Source organism: Coregonus lavaretus, assembly GCF_964263955.1.
Source record: "Coregonus lavaretus genome assembly, chromosome: 23".
Lineage (NCBI taxonomy): Eukaryota > Metazoa > Chordata > Actinopteri > Salmoniformes > Salmonidae > Coregonus > Coregonus lavaretus.
The window spans coordinates 29,755,155-29,777,752 of record NC_140010.1 but is presented as its reverse complement, the minus strand read 5'-3'; positions in this window follow the sequence as shown (position 1 = coordinate 29,777,752).

Genomic DNA, 22,598 nt, shown 5'->3' with positions numbered 1-22,598 from the left:
TAGAGAGTAGCTGTGGAATGGATGGTGGGTAGGTAGTGTTGGCAGTTAGCTGTATTGTGAAGAGGCAGTGGGAGCATGGAGACTAGGGAAAGTATAGCAGGGGTTGCATGAACGCAGGATTCTGTGCTTTTCATACAGAAAAGGAAAGATAAAACGCAGAAAAAATATCTTGCTGCGTTTTGTTAAAATGCTTTTATTGTAAATTCTGCTCGGCACATGCAGCTAACAAAAACATATGGAAATGTCTGCTCTACCCAAAATTACAACCAAATAATTGCAGCATTACCGCAAAAATGAAAGTGGAAGGGGGAAAAAGTAAGGAACTTGTCTGTCGGCCTTGCATTAAAGAACATAATTGGTTAAAGAAAATTGTGATAAATAAAAAAGTTTCATTTAAAGACCAAAGGATTGACAGCCGTCCCATATAGATTGCAAAATAGTTGGGAAGAGATTTTTGACGTACCGATTCCATGGCATAGTGTTTATGAACTGATACGCAAAACGACACCGGATTCAAAACTTAGAATTTTTCAATTAAAATTATTATATAAAATTCTTGCTACCAATAGAATGTTATTTATATGGGGGATACAATCTTCCCAGCTCTGCAGATTTTGCTGCGAAGAGACAGAATCATTAGATCATTTGTTTTGGTACTGTCCATTTGTAGCTTGTTTTTGGACACAGGTCCAGGAATGGCTAAAGGATTGCAATATTTACCCTGCACATAGCACTACTGGGTGATCTGAAAAGTCATAGTCAATCGATCAATAATATAATAATACTTTTAGCAAAGATGTTTATTTTCAATTTACAATCTGTAGAAACAATGAGAATTGAAAGGTTCAGAACTTTTGTAAAACTTCACAGTACAGTTGAAAAATATATGGCAAATAGAAATCCAATGTGGATGGTGTTAAGAGATAGATGGGTGGTGTTGAATGAAGTTGAAGGATGGGACTAATAACAACAAGATACAGTGAGGGAAAAAAGTATTTGATCCCCTGCTGATTTTGTACGTTTGCCCACTGACAAAGAAATGATCAGTCTATCATTTTAATGGTAGGTTTATTTGAAGGCAGCTGGGACCATAGTCACCAAGAAAACAATTGGTAACACACTACGCCGTGAAGGACTGAAATCCCGCAGCGCCCGCAAGGTCCCCCTGCTCAAGAAAGCACATATACATGCCTGTCTGAAGTTTGCCAATGAACATCTAAATGATTCAGAGGAGAACTGGGTGAAAGTGTTGTGGTCAGATGAGACCAAAATCGAGCTCTTTGGCATCAACTCAACTCGTCGTGTTTGGAGGAGAAGGAATGCTACCATCCCCACCGTCAAACATGAAGGTGGAAACATTATGCTTTGGGGGTGTTTTTCTGCTAAGGGGACAGGACAACTTCACCGCATCAAAGGGATGATGGACGGGGCCATGTACCGTCAAATCTTGGGTGAGAACCTCCTTCCCTCAGCCAGGGCATTGAAAATGGGTCGTGGATGGGTATTCCAGCATGACAATGACCCAAAACACACGGCCAAGGCAATAAAGGAGTGGCTCAAGAAGGAGCACATTAAGGTCCTGGAGTGGCCTAGCCAGTCTCCAGACCTTAATCCCATAGAAAATCTGTGGAGGGAGCTGAAGGTTCGAGTTGCCAAACGTCAGCCTCGAAACCTTAATGACTTGGAGAAGATCTGCAAAGAGGAGTGGGACAAAATCCCTCCTGAGTGTGTGTGCAAACTTGGTGGCCAACTACAAGAAACGTCTGACCTCTGTGATTGCCAACAAGGGTTTTGCCACCAAGTACTAAGTCAATATTTTTGCAGAGGGGTCAAATACTTATTTCCCTCATTAAAATGCAAATCAATTCATAACATTTTTGACATGCGTTTTTCTAAGATTTTTTTGTTGTTATTCTGTCTCTCACTGTTCAAATAAACCTACCATTAAAATTATAGACTGATAATTTCTTTGTCAGTGGGCAAACATACAAAATCAGCAGGGGATCAAATACTTTTTTCCCTCACTGTAACTAATGTAAAGCATACTGTGTCCAAAATAAGTATATAGGTTATAGGTTGAGAGCTTTTGTGAAAGAGCACAGTTAGAAAGATATGGCATATAGAAGCAAACCGGATGGACATCATGAAAATGATCGGAGAGGTTGAGCGTAGAGGAAGTTCAGGAGTAAAATCAAACAAAATAGAATTATTGTAAAATTGACTGTGTCCATAAAATGTATATAGTATGTAAAAGCTGGAAGTAGAGGCCTAAGCATTGTTGTTTACTCCAATTAGGGAAGGGGTGGTGGGGTTGGAAGGTAATAATAAAAAAAACATCTGCTCGGCTTCGGTCAAAGTTTGCTCCAAATTATGAATGTAAAAGGACAAATTTTGCACTTCAGTTGCACTTCTCCACTCGGATGAAATATCTTTGCCCTTGTCGTTGGATCACCAGACAGCGCTCTGACTGATCTGTTCAGTCTACTTTTCTCAGGTACTTTCCTCCTGTGTAGTTGTTCTCCGGTAGCAAGTTAAAATGTAAGAATAACCTTAAGCAAAACGTTAGGAAATGTAGCTCGCTACATTCTTTCTATGATAAACATGAGAAATATGATGGCAAAAAATACCTTGCTTTTTCATCGTAAGCTAATTTACTTAGCTGTGTGTGGCTGCTAGCCAAATAGCATTGCACTTCTGTTGTCAACTTCTGTTGCCAAATGTGTTGCACTAATGTATTTTTGGTGAAGAAAAATTATAGAGGGTGTTCTTTAATGGAAGCCTCTCCAACATAATCCTGGTAGAATCAGGAATTCCCCAGGGCAGCAGTCTAGGCCCCTTACTTTTTTAAATCTTTACTATTGACATGCCAATAGCCTTGAGTAAAGCCAGTGTGTCTATGTATGCGGATGACTCAACACTATACACGTCAGCTACTACTGCGAGTGAAATCACTGCAACACTTAACAAAGAGCTGCAGTTTCAGAATGGGTGCCAAGGAATAAGTTAGTCCTAAATATTTCAAAAACTAAAAGCATTGTATTTGGGACAAATCATTCACTAAACCCTAAACCTCAACTAAATCTTGTAATAAATAATGTGGAAATTGAGCAAGTTGAGGTGACTAAACTGCTTGGATTAACCCTGGATTGTATACTGTCATGGTCAAAACATGTTGATACAACAGTAGCTAAGATGGGGAGAAGTCTGTCCATATTAAAGCTCTGCTCAGCCTTTTTAACAACACTATCAACAAGGCAGGTCTTACAGGCTCTAGTTTTGTCGCACCTGGACTATTGTTCAGTCGTGTAGTCAGGTGCCACAAAGAGGAATTACAATTGGCTCAGAACAGGGCAGCACGGCTGGCCCTTAAATGTACACGGAGAGCTAACATTAATAATATGCATGTAAATCTCTCATGGCTCAAGGTACAGGAGCGATTGACTTCATCACTACTTGTTTTTGTAAGAAGTGTTGACATGCTGAATGCAGGTCTCTTCACAATCCCCAAGTCAAGAACAGACTATGGGAGGCGCACAGTGCTACATAGAGCCATGACAACATGGAATTCTATTCCACATCAGATAACTGATGCAAGCAGTAGAATCAGATACAAAAAACAGATAAAAATACACCTTATGGAACAGCAGGGACTGTGAAGAGACACACACACAGGCAGAGACACACATACGCATGATATGACACGCACTCTACACACACGTACACATGGATGTTGTATTGTAAATATGTGATAGTGGAGTAGTGGCCTGAGGGAACACACTAAATGTATTGGGTAAAGTGTTATGAAATGTAATGTCATGTAATGTTGCTGGACCCCAGGAAGAGTATCTGCTACCTTGGCAGCAGCTAATGGCGATCCTTAATAAATACAAATACAAATAGTAGTTGCACGCCCCTTATCACTATATTAAAATAAGTACACCACTGTTTTTTTTTTGTTGGTCATTTAGACACTCTTATCCAGAGAGACTTACAGTTAGTGAGTGCATACATATATTTTTTCATACTGGCCCCCCGTGGGAACCGAACCCACAACTCTGGCGTTGCAAATGCCATGCTCTACCAACTGTGCTACACGGGACTATGTTGACTTTCAATATAAAATGCAGGTGAAATGGTTTAAAATGCAGATTCTGAAAATGCATATTTCTGAAAGCTAATGTGACCCCTGGTATAGCGTACACTGCACACAGGCCCTAGTCTGAGCCTCAGGCCTGCTGTAGTTTATGGGCGGAAGTCTGTCCGCTGTCTGCCTGCTTGGCTTTCTCTCTCTGAGGGCAGCAGTAGATGGATGGTTGGCAGGTCTGCCAGAGGGGTTAGTTCGGCTGCCAGAGGGGCTTTTACTGGGCCAAACGAGGCCAAGCCCCGGGCCAGCTCCGGTCCAGCCCCCCCTGCCTTGTCCTCTCCGATTGGGGTGACTGGTAATTGCAATGTCATTTGAAATTTCCTAAACGGACAGATTTTTCTCTCTAAACCTCCAACGCTATCCCGCAAAGTCTGCTGGCGAGCGGTTCTGAATGTTTTTGGTGCTGCAGGAATTTGTGTACCGTACAATTTGTTTTACAAGACAATGTACTGCGTGCATAGGCATTATGCTGGCCAGTTTGGTTTTATATGATTGTTGTTCGGATACCAGTGGTCGCTGGACTCCTTTATGGAAATATGCATGCATGATATATTCAAGTACTGGAGAGTGGGTCAAGTTGAGCCACCGCTTGTTTCTAGGAAACCATATACAAAATTAATCATGTGACCAAATATTTAGGAAGAGTTCATCATTTCATGGAGTCCGATGGAAGAAACCATGTGGAAAAAGTGGTAAGCAAGTTAGGTCCAAAAAACTGATTTTCACAAAGTTAATTGAATTTATTGTGTTCTTGGTTTCATGGTGCTTATATCTAAAGCAAAGTATATAGTTTTATATATCAGTTGGGGTCTGTATAAGCTACAATATGAGGTCCTAAACCTAGCATGAAAATTCATCGTTGTAGCTGTGTGGACTAATATAGTCAAAATGTTTGCCTTGGGGTAAGTTGAACCAATGGCATACTATGCCAATAATTTTTGCAATGTGTCATGCATATGAACTCAAGATAGTGCATTTGTATTGTTACAGAGCAGACATCATCATGCCTGTGTATACAAAGTAAAACAAGCAGGGGTCTAGCCACCCTTGAGGTTCTTGAGAGCAGCCAAGGAAGTGAGAGAAGGGAAGAAGTCCATTTGAGCAGCAGCAAGGGATGAAAAAGTAGACTGAATGACACTGAAGAGGTACATTGACAATAAAGAAAATGAACATGTATGATAAAGATAGAGTAGCAGTGGCACACAAGGTCTTATCTGATGACATGAAGTCTGAGCTTGCTAAACATATCAAGAATCTCGCAGACCAGTTTCAAGGGCTTAGTAGCCTCAAATGCAGAGAACTTGCCTACGAATTGGCACAGCATTCCTGTCCCAGACAACTGGTCAAGAAGGGTAAGTGATATTGAACAGAGAGCTCTACGTCTGAATGTAGGCATACATTTAAGATATACAATATACCATACCCCCATTCCATGAATTAAACTTTGACCTACCAGCACCATCACCCACTGTCACAGGACATCATCACCCACTTACCCCAAGGCTGCTCAACTTACCCTGTCCCTATGCTCAATTTACCCCATACCTGGGGTAAATTGTGTCAAGAGAGAGGTGCTTTCTGCTTGAGCCAACATGCATGGCATTTACAGTGAATGTGATCTCTGCGAACGTCGGGGAAAATGCCTTTAAAATCTATCCCTGCACATTCAGTGGCGTAGCGCAGTTTTGCGAGGGCTGAGAGAGTTTTGCCATGAGGCTGAGAGAAAATATTGCTGTTACACATTTTGCCATGGGGCAGAGAGAAATTTGCAGTTTTATAGCTAATCTCATGCTATTCTACACATTTTGCCATGAGGCTGAGATAAAATTGAGCAGTTTTAAAGCTAATTTCCTGTAATTATGATGTTTTCATATCAAGTTTCAAGTCCAGTTTCAAGTTTAATGTCACATGCACAAGTACAGTGAAATTCCTTTCTAGGCAAGCTCTGGGGGGTGGGGGCTGTGGGTGGATCTGCTATGCCAGTATGGGGTGGCAGGTAGCCTAACGGTTTAGAGCATTGGGCCAGTAACTAAAAGGTCACTGGATCAAATCCCTGAGCCGGCAAAGTGAAGAAATCTGCTGTTCTGCCCTTGAGCAAGGCAGTTAACCCCGAACAACAACTGCTCCCCAGGCACCGATGACGTCAATTAAGGCAGCCCCCTGCATCTCTCTGAATCAGAGGGGTTGGGTTAAATGCGGAAGACACATTTCGGTTGAATGCATTCAGTTGTGCAACTGGTATCCCTCTTTCCTTTAAACTACCTGACCCCAGGAGAGCTGTAGTTGCACATATGAGCCTGAAGGGGCGCCAGGGAGCCCTCTATTAATCTCCACCCAAACAGATTGACCCAAACTGAACTAGGGCCTGGGAGTCAGAGGAGACCTGATGAATAATAGATCACAAACATTAAAACACTTTAATCCCATATATTTTTCTCCCATGGATGGAAGCTTTAAGTGTTCTTTTTTCTTCCTTTCGACAACCTCTTTGTATGTTCAAATAGTATAGATTAGACTAGACTGGACTAGTATAAATCCTATAATGACATTAGCTCCTATTTTTCCTTAATTCCAGCCTTGAATATGAACAATTTGGCACAGTGAGATGATCAAATTAAGACATAATAAAGGCGTCAGTACAATATTCTAGCGGATGGATTAATTTGTCATTATGAACATAACTTCCTGCTTACTTCATGTCTGGAGCCTTCTGAAGCAAGGTCAGGTGCTCAACTGCTCATGTCTCGACAGAAATAGACTTAATCGACTATGGAACAACAATAGAAGCTATGATGATGATGATGATGTCAGTTGCCTTGGTTCCCAGGGCCATCTAAGGACAACTTGTCCCGTTGGCGTGCTGCGTGGAGATTTGGCGTGTGTTGCTGTGGAGAAAGTCAAGTAGGGGAGCGACTGCTAGCAAGCTGTTTTACATTTTAGTCATTTAGCAGACGCTCTTATCCAGAGCGACTTACAGTTAGTGAATACATATTTTTTTATACTGGCCCCCTGTGGGAATCGAACCCACAACCCTGGCGTTGCAAATGCCATGCTCTATCAACTGAGCTACATCCCTGCCGGCCATTCCCTCCCCTACCCTGGACGACGCTGGGCCAATTGTGCGCCGCCCATGAGTCTCCCGGTCGCGGCCGGCTGCGACAGAGCCTGGATTTGAACCAGGATCTCTAGTGGCACAGTTAGCACTGCGATGCAGTGCCTTAGACCACTGCGCCACTCAGGAGTTTTAAATATCATAGGAAGTCACTATTATGACATGACGGTGGAGCGGAGACATGCTTGGGATGGTGACATTCTTCCCTTTCTAATTGGTGTGTGCGTATATGTGTGTGTTTCAGACTGATCGAAGATACTTGTGTGTTGTGTACCTATGACCCTACTGTATCAGAATAGATAACATTGTCACCCCCTCTCTCATCATCTCCATCATCCAGTTTCAGCTCTTGAAGGCGTCCTACCCCCCCCCCCCCCCCCCACCCCCCCACACACACACTTTCTCACTCTCTCTTGACTCATTGTTCATGTCACACCGACTAACGATCGAGGCTCAGCCAAAGATTTGACAGGCCCACGCGTAGGCAGATGTGAGTGTGTGTGTGTGTTTTGTTTGGCGGTTGTGTCTTTTGTTAGCCCCAACAGCCTACTGTGTCATGTCATGTATGGGTGGGGACTTGTCACAAGTGTGACCCCATGACAACTAATGCAGAGTCACATCCCATTGACACAGAACGGAACGAAACCGTTTCACAACTTTTTCTCCTGTTTATGGGTAGTGAACAACTCGCTCCTCCTGGCCTCCTCCCTTCTGACACCACTTTTACCTTTAACATCAGATAGCTAAACCTCTCTCACTGCCAAGCCAGCCTGAATGTTCTGGTCAGATGAGGAGGACTGACCAGGCCAACTTAACCCCCTAGTAAAGTTCTTTACCCCTGTAGTAGAGCTGGGACTATAAACTGAAAAGTATTGACAGAGCATAGCGATCAGTTATCGCAGGCATTTAGCTGATAGCGTTTAATACGATAAGTAGCCTATACTAGAGAAATGTGAAGTTTGAATTGAAATAAGTTTGATAATATGGGTGATTGTTAAATGGACAATTGTTGGCTACAACCATCAAACTAGTATTAATAGTTTAAAGGATAATAAATAAACTGTGGTGCACATTAATGTTATAAATGTATTGTTCTATTTATCATTATCGCATCAATTGAGGCAATTTATGTATGGATTTTTGTCCATATCACCCAGCTCTACCCTGTAGTGAAGTCTTTCCCTCGTTTCTGGCTAGTAAATACACTCCTGGCCTCCACTAAGTTAGTAGATTGAACATCACTTATGTTATTCTCCAATCTTCACCTTTAACATCAGTCAGACAGGTCACCTAAATCCCGCAGAGACAGGTCACACTAACTAGGGGTCAGAGGTCAGGAGGCTAGGGGTCAGGTACTTACACACACACAGACAGGTCACACTAAAACCGGGGGGGTCAGGAGCGGTCAGGATCCGTACATAATATTCTAATTGATAGTGAGTGTTGGGACTAGAGGGAATGGGGTTTAGCCCCAGTCTAGTCTGAGTCTGAGCCGGACCAGATTAGACCCAAAGGGGCTTTGGTAGACAAGAGGACCAGCCTGACCGTTGGAGTGCTCCAGCCAATCAGATCTGGACTAATCTCAAGCCTTTTATTGGCTGAGCCAGGCTGGAGCAGATTGACCAGACACTTATAGAACAGGCATCTGTGTGTATCTGTGAGAGTGTGCTGGTTCCAGGAGGGTCATGTCAGTCCATCAGTGATTACTGTCCAATCACCTCTTGTTACTCTGCTTGTTTCCTTGTTTACCATTAACTCTGGTAGGGTTGACTAGACTCTGCTTGACTGTGCTTCTAGGATTATACTACAGGTGTTTGTGTGTGTGTGTGCGTGTGTGCGTGTGTGTTTGTGTGTATGTGTGTATGTGTGTGTGTGTGATGATTGAGTGTGAATGATCAGATTACCCTAGCCCAGACCATAACCTTATCCATGAGGTTGTTGAAACATAGCTTACCCTGTATCAGTGGCCAGGCGAATGGGGACTGGACACTCAGCAAAATGCCATAGCTGCGACCCAAATTGCACCCTATTCCTATATAGTGCACTACTTTTGACGAGAGCCCTATAGGCACTGGTCAAAAATAGTGCACTATATATGGAATAGGGTGCTATTTTGAACACAACCCATGTCAACATATGAGTTCTGGAGTTGAGGAGTGTGTGTTGTTTACACACTCCGTCATCACCATGGATACATACTAACACACAGGTGAAATCAAATCAAAGTTTATTGGTCGCTTACACAGATTATAAAAGATGTTATCGCAAGTGCAGTGAAATGCTTGTGTTTCTAGCTCCAACAGTGCAGTAATACCTAGCAATAATAAAAAATAGAAAATACACACATGATCCAGATTTTTTACTGAAGAAATATCAGAATGAGCAATGTCAGACCGCAATATAAATATATATATATATATATATATATATATATATATATATATATATATATATATATATATATATATATATATATATATATATATATATAATAAAAGATCCCCGAAATCCGTCATCACCATGGATACATACTAACACACAGGTGAAATCAAATCAAAGTTTATTGGTCGCTTACACAGATTATAAAAGATCCCCGAAATTAAAAGATCCCCGAAATTTTCCATACACACAAAAAGCATATTTCTCTCTGAATTTTGTGCACAAATTTGTTTACATACCTGTTAGTGAGCATTTATCCTTTACCAAGATAATCCATTCACCTGACAGATGTGGCATATCAAGAAGCTGATTAAACAGCATGATCATTACACAGGTGCACCTTGTGCTGGGGACAAGAAAAGGCCACTCTAAAATGTGCAGTTTTGTCACACAACACAATGCCACAGATGTCTCAGATGTTTCTCTACCATAAGCCGCCTCCAATGTCGTTTTAGAGAATTTGGCAGTACGTCCAACTGGCCTCACAACCACAGACCACATGTATGGCATCTTGTGGGCGAGTTGTTTGCTGATGTTAACACTGAGTGCCCAATGGTGGTGGTGGGGTTATGGTATGGGCAGGCATAAGCTACGGACAATGAACACAATTGCATTTTATTGATGGCAATTTGAATGCACAGAGATACCGTGACGAGGTCCTGAGGGCCATTGTGAGGCCCATTTTTTAAGGTATCTGTGACCAACAGATTCATATCTGTAATCCCAGTTATGTGAAATCCATACATTTACGGCCTAATGAAATTATTTCAATTGACAGATTTCCTTATATGAACTGTAACTCAGTAAAATCTTTGAAATTGTTTCATGTTGAGTTTATATTTTTGTTCAGTATACATATAATGGTGTATAGAGACAGTATTGACAGTATATGAATAGAAAGGTGTGTACAGCAGTAGTTATGTAGGATGAGCCATGACTGGAACACAGTATATACATAAAAAGTGGGTAAAACTGTTTGTAAACATTATTAAAATGACTAGTGTTCACTGACTCTATGTATACTAAACAAAAATATTAATTCAAAATGCAACAATTTCAACGATTTTACTGAGTTACAGTTCATATAAGAAAATCAGTAAATTTGAATAAATTCATTAGGCTCTAATCTATGGATTTCACATGACTGGGATTAAATAAAATAAAATAAAATTGTATTTGCCACATGCGCCGAATACAACAGGTGTAGACATTACTGTGAAATGCTTACTTACAGCCCTTAACCAACAATGCATTTATTTCTTAATAAAAAAGTAAAATAAAACAACAACAACAAAAAAGTGTTGAGAAAAAAAGAGCAGAAGTAAAATAAAATAACAGTAGGGAGGCTATATACAGGGGGTACCGGTGCAGAGTCAATGTGCGGGGGCACCGGCTAGTTGAGGTAATATGTACATGTGGGTAGAGTTAAAGTGACTATGCATAAATAATGAACAGAGTAGCAGCAGCGTAAAAAAGATGGGGTGGGGGTGCAAATAGTCTGGGTAGTCATGATTAGCTGTTCAGGAGTCTTATGACTTGGGGGTAGAAGCTGTTGAAAAGCCTTTTGGACCTAGACTTGGCGCTCCGGTACCGCTTGCCGTGCAGTAGCAGAGAGAACAGTCTATGACTCGGGTGGCTGGAGTCTTTGACAATTTTGAGGGCCTTCCTCTGACACCACCTGGTATAGAGGTCCTGGATGGCAGGAAGCTTGGCCCCAGTGATGTACTGGGCCGTACGCACTACCCTCTGTAGTGCCTTGCAGTCGGAGGCCGAGCAGTTGCCATACCAGGCGGTGATGCAACCAGTCAGGATGCTCTCGATGGTGCAGCTGTATAATTTTTTTAGGATCTGAGGAACCATGCCAAATCGTTTCAGTCTCCTGAGGGGGAATAGGCTTTGTTGTGCCCTCTTCACGACAGTCTTGGTGTGTTTGGACCATGTTTCTCGGTTCCAGCTTTGATGCACCTGTACTATCTCCGCCTTCTAGATGGTAGCGGGGTGAACAGGCCGTGGCTCGGGTGGCTGAGGTCCTTGATGATCTGCTTGGCCTTCCTGTGATCGGGTGCTGTAGATGTCCTGGAGGGCAGGCAGTGTGTCCCCGGTGATGCGTTGGTCTGACCGCACCACCCTCTAAAGTGCCCTGCGGTTGCGGACGGTGCAATTGCCGGGTCTTAGGGGCCAAGCCAAATTTCTTCAGCCTCCTGAGGTTGAAGCTTTTGACCCTCTCCACTGCGGCCGGTCAATGTGGATGTGGGCGTGTTCTCTCTGCTGTCTCCTTTAGTCCACGATCAGCTTCTTCCTTTTGTTGACGTTGAGGGAGAGGTTATTTTTCCTGGCACCACTACGCCAGGACTCTCACCTCCTCCCTGTAAGCAGTCTGCATCACATTGGATGATCACAATATAGTGGCTATATCCAGGAAAGCCAAAGTTTCAAAAGCTGGGCCTACATTTTAAAATTGTATTTAACCTTTATTTAACTAGGCAAGTCAGTTAAGAACAAATTATTCTTTGCAATGACGGCCTACGCCAGCCAAACCAGGACGACGCTGGGCCAATTGTGCTCTGCCCTATGGGACTCCCAATCACGGCCGGTTGTGATACAGCCTAGAATTGAACCAGGGGTCTGTAGTGACGCCTCAAGCACTGAGATGCAGTGCCTTAGACCGCTGCGCCACTCGGGAGCCCAAAATAGTGTATAAGAGATCATACAATAGATTTTGCTGTGACTCTTATGTGGATGATGTTAAAAACATTTGTTGGTCTGATGTGATTAATAAGGAGCATCCAGACACTTTACTTTATGAATTTATGAAATTGCTTCTTCCAATTATTGATAAACATGCACCTGTCAAGACTGTTAGAACTGTTAAGGCTCCATGGATTGATGAGGAATTGAAAAACTGTATGGTTGAAAGAGATGGGGTAAAAGGAGTGGCTAATAAGTCTGGCTGCACATCTGACTGGCTGACTTACTGCAAATTGAGATAATATGTGACTAAACTCAACAAAAGGAAGAAGAAACTGTATTATGAAGCCAAGATCAATGATAGAAAGAATGATGGGAAAAACGTTGGAGTACTTTAAATGAAATCAGATGGCTTATTCATCATGAAACCATTTGATGTTTCCAATTATTTTAATGATTACTTCTTTGGCAAAGTGGGGAAACTTAGGCAGGAAAAGGCAACAACGAACAGTGAGCCATCGTATTCATGCATAAAACAACAAATAATGAAAGAAAAGCATTGCAAATTTGAATTTTGTAAAGTGAATGTGGGAGAGGTGCAAAAAGTATTGTTATCGATCAGTAATGACAAACCTCCTGGCACTGACAACTTAGATGGAAAGCTACTAAGGATGGTAGCTGAGTCTATAGCCACTCCTATCTGTCATATCTTTAATCTGAGCCTAGAGGAAAGTCTTTGTCTTCAGGGCTGGAGGGACACCAAAGTAATTCCGCTACCCAAGAGTGATAAAGTGGCCTTTACTGGTTCTAACAGCAGACCTATAATCTTGCTGCCAGCTCTTAGCAAACTGTTGGAAAAAATGGTGTTTGACCAAATACAATGCTATTTCTCTGTAAATAAATTAAGAACAGACTTTCAGCAGAGAAGGGCACTCAACATGTACTGCACTGACACAAATGACTGATGATTGGTTGAAAGAAATTGATTCTACGAAGATTGTGGGAGCTGTACTGTTAGATTTCAGTGCAGCCTTTAATATTATTGATCATAAACTGTTCTTGAAAAAACATATGTGTTGTGGCTTTTCAACCTCTGTCATATCGTGGATTCAGAGCTATCTATCTAATAGAACTCAAAGGATTTTCTTTAATGGAACCTTCTCTAATGTTAAACATGTAAAGTGTGGTGTACCACAGGGCAGCTCTCTAGGCTCTCTACTCTTTTCTATTTTTACCAATGACCCGCCACTGGCATTAAACAAAGCATGTGTGTCCATGTATGCTGATGAATCAACCATATATGCATCAGCAACCACAGCTAATGAAGTCACTGAAACCCTTAACAAAGAGTTGCAGTCTGTTTTGGAATGGGTGGCCAGTAATAAACTGGTCCTGAACATCTGTAAAACTAAGAGCATTGTATTTGGTACAAATAATTCCTTAAGTTCTAGACCTCAGCTGAATCTGGTAATGAATGGTGTGGCTCTTGAACACGTTGAGGAGACTAAATTACTTGGCATTACCTTAGATTGTAAATTGTCATGATCAAAACATATAGATTCAATGGTTGTAAAGATGGGGAGAGGTCTGTCCGTAATAAAGAGATGCTCTGCTTTTTTGACACCACACTCCAAAAAGCAAGTTCTGCAGGCTCTAGTTTTGTCTTATCTTGATTATTGTCCGGTCGAGTGCTGCAAGGAAAGACCTAGTTAAGCTGCTGCTGCCCAGAACAGAGTGGCACGTCTTGCTCTTCATTGTAATAAGAGGGCTGATATAAATACTATGCATGCCAGTCTCTCTTGGCTAAGAGTTGAGGAGAGAATGACTGCATCACTTATTTTTATAAGAAACATTAATGTGTTGAAAATCCCAAATTATTTGCATAGTCAATTTACACACAGCTCTGACACACACACTTACCCCACCAGACATGCCACCAGGGGTCTTTTCACAGTCCCCAAATCAAGAACAAATTCAAGAAAGCGTACAGTATTATATAGAGCCATTATTGCATGGAAGTCTGTTGAATCAATCAAATGTATTTGTATAGCCCTTTTTACATCAGCAGATGTCACAAAGTGCTATACAGGAACCCAGCCTAAAACCCCAAACAGCAAGCAATGCAGATGTAGAAGCACGTTCCATCTCATATTGCTCAAATAAACAGCAAACCTGGTTTCAAAAAATGGATAAAGCAACACCTCACTGCACCACGCCTCTCCCCTATTTGACCTATATAGTTTGTGTGTATGTATTGATATGTAGGCTACGTGTGCCTTTTTTTATGTATGTAGTTCTGTCCTTGAGCTGTTCTTGTCTATTAATGTTCTGTATTATGTAATGTTTCATGTTTTGTGTGGACCCCAGGAAGAGTAGCTGCTGCTTTTGCAACAGCTAATGGGGATCCTAATAAAATACCAAAAATACCAATCATTGTTGGTAATCAGGCCAACCACTGTTGTGTCGTCAGCAAACTTGATGATTGAGTTCCAGACGTGCGTGGCCACGCAGTCACTGGTGAATAGGGAGTACAGGAGGGGGCTGAGGATGCACCTCTGTTGGGCCCCCATGTTGAGGATCAGCGTGGTGGAGGTGTTGTTGCCTACTTTCACTACTTGGGGCTGGCCCGTCAGGAAGTCCAGGACCCAGTTGCACAGGGAGGGGTTCAGACCCAGGGCCCCAAGCTTAATGATGAGCTTGGAGGACACTATGGTGTTGAAGGATGAGCTGTAGTCGATGAACAGCATTCTTACATACAGTTGAAGTCGGAAGTTTACATACACCTTAGCCAAATACGTTTAAACTCAGTTTTTCACATTTCCTGACATTTCATCCTAGTAAAAATTCCCTATCGTAGGTCAGTTAGGATCACCACTTTATTTTAAGAATGTGAAATGTCAGAATAATAGTAGAGAGAATGATTTATTTCAGCTTTTATTTATTTCATCACATTCCCAGTCAGAAGTTTACATACACTCAATTAGTATTTGGTAGCATTGCCTTTAAATTGTTTAACTTGGGTCAAACGTTTCGGGTAGCCTTCCACAAGCTTCACACAATAAGTTGGGTGAATTTTGGCCCATTCCTCCTGACAAAGCTGGTGTAACTGAGTCAGGTTTGTAGGCCTCCTTGCTTGCACACACTTTTTCAGTTCTGCCCGCACATTTTCTATAGGATTGAGGTCAGGGCTTTGTGATGGCCACTCCAATACCTTGACTTTGTTGTCCTTAAGCCATTTTGCCACAACTTTGGAAGTATGCTTGGGGTCATTGTCCATTTGGAAGACCCATTTGCGACCAAGCTTTAACTTCCTGACTGATGTCTTGAGATGTTGCTTCAATATATCCATCTATTTTGTGAAGTGCACCAGTCCCTCCTGCAACAAAGCACCGCACTGATGCTGCCACCCCCGTACTTCACAGTTGGGATGGTGTTCTTCGGCTTGCAAGCTACCCCCTTTTTCCTCCAAATATAACGATGGTCATTATGGCCAAGCAGTTCTATTTATGTTTCATCAGACCAGAGGACATTTCTCCAAAAAGTACCATCTTTGTCCCCATGTGCAGTTGCAAACCGTAGTCTGTCTTTTTTATGGCGGTTTTGGAGCAGTGGCTTCTTCCTTGCTGAGCGGCCTTTCAGGTTATGTCGATATAGGACTCGTTTTACTGTGGATATAGATACTTTTGTACCTGTTTCCTCCAGCATCTTCACAAGGTCCTTTGCTGTTGTTCTGGGATTGAATTGCACTTTTCGCACCAAAGTACGTTCATCTCTAGGAGACAGAACGTGTCTCCTTCCTGAGCGGTATGACGGCTGCGTGGTCCCATGGAGTTTATACTTGCATAGTATTGTTTGTACAGATGAACGTGGTACCTTCAGGCATTTGGAAATTGCTCCCAAGGATGAACCAGACTTGTGGAGGTCTACACTTTTTCTTCTGAGGTCTTGGCTGATTTCTTTTGATTTTCCCATGATGTCAAGCAATGAGGCACTGAGTTTGAAGGTAGGCCTTGAAATACATCCACAGGTACACCTCCAATTGACTCAAATTATGTCAATTAGCCTATCAGAAGCTTCTAAAGCCATGACATCATTTTCTGGAATGTTCCAAGCTGTTTAAAGGCACAGTCAACTTAGTGTATGTAAACCTCTGACCCACTGGAATTGTGATACAGTGAATTTTAAATGAAATCTGTCTGTAAACAATTGTTGGTAAAATTGCTTGTGTCATGCACAAAGTAGATGTCCTAACCGACTTGCCAAAACTATAGTTTGTTAACAAGAAATTTGTGGAGTGGTTGAAACACGAGTTTTAATGATACCAACCTAAGTGTATGTAAACTTCTGACTTCAACTGTAGGTATTTCTCTTGTCCAGTTGGGATAGGGCAGAGGGCAGTGTGCAGTGCTATGGCGATTGTGTCATCGGTGGATCTTTTGGGGCGATATGGGAATTGTAGTGGATCTACGGTCAGGTAAGGTGGAGGTGATATGATCCTTAACTAGCCTCTCAAAGCACATAATGATGACATAAGTGAGTGCTACGGGGCAATAGTCATTTAGTTCAGTTACTTTCGCTTTCTTGGGTAAAGGAACACTGGTGAACATCTTGAAGCAAGTAGGGACAATAGACTGGGATATGGAGAGATTGAATATGTCCGTAAACACTCCAGCCAGCTGGTCTGCACATGCTCTGAGGACGCGGCTTGGGATGCCGTCTGGGCTGGCAGCGTTGTGAAGGTTAACTCGCTTAAATGACATACTCACTCACGTGACATACTCACGGCCACGGAGAACGAGAGCACACAGTCCTTGTGAGAGGCAGGGGCCTGCGTCGGTGGCTCGATGTTGTTTTCCTCGAAGCGGGAGAAGAATGTGTTAGGTTGTCCGGGAGTGAGGCGTTGGTGCCCGTGACGTGGCTGGCTTTCACTTTATAATCCGTGATTGTCTGGAGTCCCTGCCATTGAATTGCGAGCTACAATAAATGCAGCCTCAGGATATGCGGTTTCCAGTTTGCACAAAGTCCAATGTAGTTCCTTGAGAGCCGTTGCGGTGTCGGCTTGGGGGGAAATATACACGGCATTGACGATGACCGAAGAAAATTATTGCGGGAGATAATGCGGTCGGCATTTGATGGTGAGATATTGCCGATCGGGAGAACAAAAGGACTTGAGTTTATGTACATTACCACAGTCACACAATGATCATTAGCCAAAGTGTATTGGCAGCAGACCAGCTTTTAATGCCATGACATTTTCAGGTGCTGTTCAATATGTCTATTGATTCAAGTTATTAATGTATGTGTGTGTGTTTGCATATTTAGTATTTTATTAAGATCCCCATTAGCGGTTGCCAAGGCAGCAGCTACTCTTCCTGTGGTCAAAACTGAGATAATACATTACAGCAAACAAAACATTGTGCATTATACAAATGTACATTGCTAAATTATTACAATGTTACAATACTACATTACTAAGAATAATGTGTGGGTGTATGTAGATTGTGCGTTTTAGTGTGTGTGTTAGTGTGCGTGTGTTTTTGGTTTGTTATCTTTGTGGGGACAAGAAGTCCTCACAAGGATAGTAAAATAAGGAAAATGAGTGTGGAGACATTTAGAATTAGGGTTAGGGGTTTGGGATTAGGGTTGAGGTTAGGGTTATGTTAAGGGTTAGGAAAAATAGTATTTTGAATGGGAATCAATTGTTTGGTCCCCACAAGGATAGTAAAACAAACGTGTGTGAGTGTGTCTCTTCACACTAGGCGTTGTGCCGTGAGGTGTTGTTTTATCCGTTTAAAGAAAAATCAGATTTTACTGCTTGCTTGAGTTACCTGAGGTGGAAGAGTTCCATGTGGGGTATGAGTGTCTTAGCTGTGTGTTAACTGATTGAACAGACTGTTCGGTACTATTAACACGTCAATACCTCTTACAAAGACCAGTAGTGATGCAGTCAATCTCTCCTCTACTTTGAGCCAGGAGAGATTGATATGTATGTTGTTGATATTAGCCCTCCGTGTACATTTAAGGGCCAGACGTGCTGCTTTATCACAGACAGACCTCTCCCTATTTTAGCAACCATGGAATCAATATGTTTTGACCATGTCAGCTTACAATCTAGGGTTACACCAAACCGTTTAGTCTCCTCAACTTTTTCAATCGCCACATTATTCATTACTAGATTTAGATGAGGTTCAGGGTTTAGCTAATTATTTGTCCCAAATACATTGATATATTTGGGACTAGCTTATTTCTAGCCACCAATTCTAAAACTGACTGCAGCTATTTGTTAAGGCAGGGCTCGACATTAACGCTTGTCCTCTTGTCTGGGACAAGTAAAAAAAAAAACATTCGGACAAGAAGAATATAGATTTAAGTTGTCCGAATGGAGAAGTAAAAAAGATCACACTAAAATCATAGTATCAAACAATTATTCAGATCAGAATTGGATTAATAGGCGATTCAAATCTATTTTTCATATACATCAATAAAATAGCCTACATGTGTAGGTGATATGACTAGTGTTCCATTTATTAAAGTGGCCAGTGATTTTCAAGTCTGTATGTAGGCAGTAGCCTCTCTGTGCTAGTGATGGCTGTTTAACAGTCTGATGGCTCGGGTGGCTCGAGTGGTAGTTGTCCTTGATTATCTTTTTGGCCTTCCTGTGACATCGGGTGCTGTAGGTGGGCAGGTAGTTTGCCCCCGGTGATGGGTTGGGCAGACCGCACCACCCTCTGGAGAGCCCTGCGGTCGTGGGCTTTGCAGTTGCCGTACCAGGCAGTGATACAGTCGGACAGGATGCTCTCAATTGTGCATCTGTAAACGTTTGTGAGGGCTTTTAGGTGACTGGCCAAATTTCTTCAGCCTCCTGAGTTTGAGGAGACGCTGTTGCGCCTTCTTCACCACACTGTCTGTGTGGGTGGACCACTTCAGTTTGTCAGTGAAATGTACGCAGAGGAACTTAAAACTTTCCACCTTCTCCACTGCTGTCCTGTCGATGTGGATAGGGGTGTACTCCCTCTGCTGTTTCCTGAAGTCCACGATCATGTTTGACAAATAAAATGAAGGATATTTAACATTAATATCTAAAGACTTGATTCTGTCGACATACTTGAGGCACGGTTCATTCAGATCAAATGGTCACAAGACCAGAGAGTGAAGGACAGTGCCTGTTGTGCACCGCACATCAGCCACTTTGAATCTGAGCGGAGGTCAGCATTTTGAAACTATTTAACCATAAACTTCATAATTTAAAACCTGGACGTTTTATGTAATTTTTTGAAGCATGTCTTACCTTGTTTCAAAGTAGCCTAGCTTAGCCAAAATACGACCATAGAAATGTTGAGGGAATTATTTTACACTTAATATGCCATTGAAACCAACATTTTTATCATGTTCTATTGGTTTTCAAATCAACTTAATTGTATTGTCCAGCAGCCAAAGGCATAAATCCTAGTCATATTAGTAGGCCTAACCCATGCTAGTTGATGCATGTTTAGATCTCCCCTCTTTCTTAATTTATAATGGATATTTTCATCTCTGTCACATGAAACTGCTTGTGTGCGCTTTTGAGAACGGTGTTTTCCCGCTAATTGCATTTTTAAACATTTGCATGTAGCCTACAGCCATGTGCGCATTTTTGAGCTTATAATATGAAGAAATAAAATGTAATCAACATTTTAAGCTAAATGGTCTGATCTGTTGCATCAGACTCATTGCTTGAAAAAAATTATTGTGCGGTAGTTGTATGAATTTTCTATCTGTTGTCCTAGAACTGTCCTAGATTCTGTTTTGAACTGTAGACATATTTTTTGTCGGCCCAGGGTGTCACGATCGTTACATGAAGACTCGGACCAAGGCGCAGCGTGATAAGCGTACATTTTATTAACAGTACTGCACACGAAACAAAACAACAAACCAAACGATACGTGAAGTCCTAGGTTATACACACCAAACCAAACGGAACAAGATCCCACAAATGACTAGTGAAAACAGGCTGCCTAAGTATGGTCCCCAATCAGAGACAACGAGCTACAGCTGCCTCTGATTGGGAACCACCCTGGCCAACATAGAAATAAACGATCTAGAACAAAAACCACAGAAAACTAAACATAGAAAATCCACACCCTGGCTCAACATCTAAGAGTCCCCAGAGCCAGGGCGTGACAGTACCCCCCCCCAAAGGCGCGGACTGCGACCGCGCCACACAAACACAAGAGGGTAGGGGCCGGGTGGGCATTCCGCCTCGGAGGCGGATCCGGCTCCGGGCGCGACCACCACTCTCTCTCCACCCCCCCATTGCGCCCCTGATCTGGTCTGGCCCCGCTGGCCGGAGCTGGACTGGACACCGGTGGAGCGGATTGCTCAGGCTCCGGAGTGGAGCAGCTGACCGGTGCCGGACCAGGCACCGGTGGAACAGGCACGGGCCGTGCCGGACTGGACACACGCACCACTGGCTTGGTGCGGGGAGCAGGAACGGGCCGGACTGGGCTGACGACGCGCACCACTGGCTTGGTGCGGGGAGCAGGAACAGGCCGGACCGGGCTGACGACGCGCACCACTGGCTTGGTGCGGGGAGCAGGAACGGGCCGGACCGGGCTGACGACGCGCACCACTGGCTTGGTGCGAGGGATAGGACAGGAACAGGCCGGACCGGGCTGGCGACGCGCACCACTGGCTCGGTGCGAGGGACAGGAACAGGCCGGGCTGGACTGGGAACAGGCACCACAGGCTTGGTGCGGGGAGAAGGAACAGGCCGGGCCGGACTGTCGACGCACACCACTGGCTTGGTGCGGGGAGCAGGAACGGCCGGGCTGGACTGGGAACACGCACCATTGGCTTGGTGCGGGGAGCCGGAACGGGCCGGGCTGGACTGTGGAGGCGGACTGGAGGTCTGGAGCGGAGAGCTGACACAACCCGTCCTGGCTGAATGCCTATCTCCACACAATATGAGTGATGCATCAGCACAGGACGTACAGGGCTGTGCACTCGTACTGGCGCTACAGCACGTGGCACTGGCGCAGGATATCCGGGACCGAGGAGGGGTACTGGAGGCCACGAGCGTTGAGCCGGCACACTCCGTCCTGGCTGCATGCCCACCTTAGCACGACACGTGCGTGGTGCTAGCACAGGACGTACAGGACTGTGCCGGAACACTCGCGGCACAGGTCGTGGCTCCGCATAACACGGAGCCTGCCCAGTCTAACGCTTCCTAGCCTGAGTACGGGGAGTTGGCTCTGCTCTAACTCTAGGCTCCGCCAACCACCCTTTTAGCCCCCCCCAAAAAAAGTATTGGGGCTGTCTCTCGGGCTTCCTCCTCGGCCGGTACCCTCTGCGTTGCCACTGCTCCTCTCTGTAGCGCGCCTCCACAGTCTCCTCCCAAGGACGGCGATCCATTCCGGCCTGGATCTCTTCCCAAGTCCAGGATCCCTTCCCGTCCAGGATCTCCTCCCAAGTCCAGGCTGTCCGTTCCTGGACACGCTGCTTGGTCCTCCTTTGGTGGGATCTTCTGTCACGATCGTTACATGAAGACTCGGACCAAGGCGCAGCGTGATAAGCGTACATTTTATTAACCGTACTGCACACGAAACAAAACAACAAACCAAACGATACGTGAAGTCCTAGGTTATAAACACCAAACCAGAGACAACGAGCTACAGCTGCCTCTGATTGGGAATCACCCTGGCCAACATAGAAATAAACGATCTAGAACGAAAACCACAGAAAACTAAACATAGAAAATCCACACCCTGGCTCAACATCTAAGAGTCCCCAGAGCCAGGGCGTGACACAGGGACGATGGGACGCCCTTAATTTTGGGACGTGGAGGGAATTATTTTATAAAGACAAAAAGTATTTGGTTGTAGGCTAATTGAATTATTGCAATATTTTATAGGCTACCAAGAGTGGCCAATCATCCTCCAGGAGAGCCTTAAAGGGGCAGTGTTGTATTTTGAGAGAGTAGGCTCCATTTCTGTCTGATTCTCTATGGTAAAAAAGATAGTAATACATTTTATTTTGTAAAGTGGTTCCTTGCATAATACAATGATGTAAAAATGGTGTTACAGACATTTGTAAAAATGTTGGACAAGTAACTTGAGCTTTTGGACAAGTAAAAAGTGTAATTTTATTTTACCTTTATTTACAGTGAGGGAAAAAAGTATTTGATCCCCTGCTGATTTTGTACGTTTGCCCACTGACAAAGAAATGATCAGTCTATAA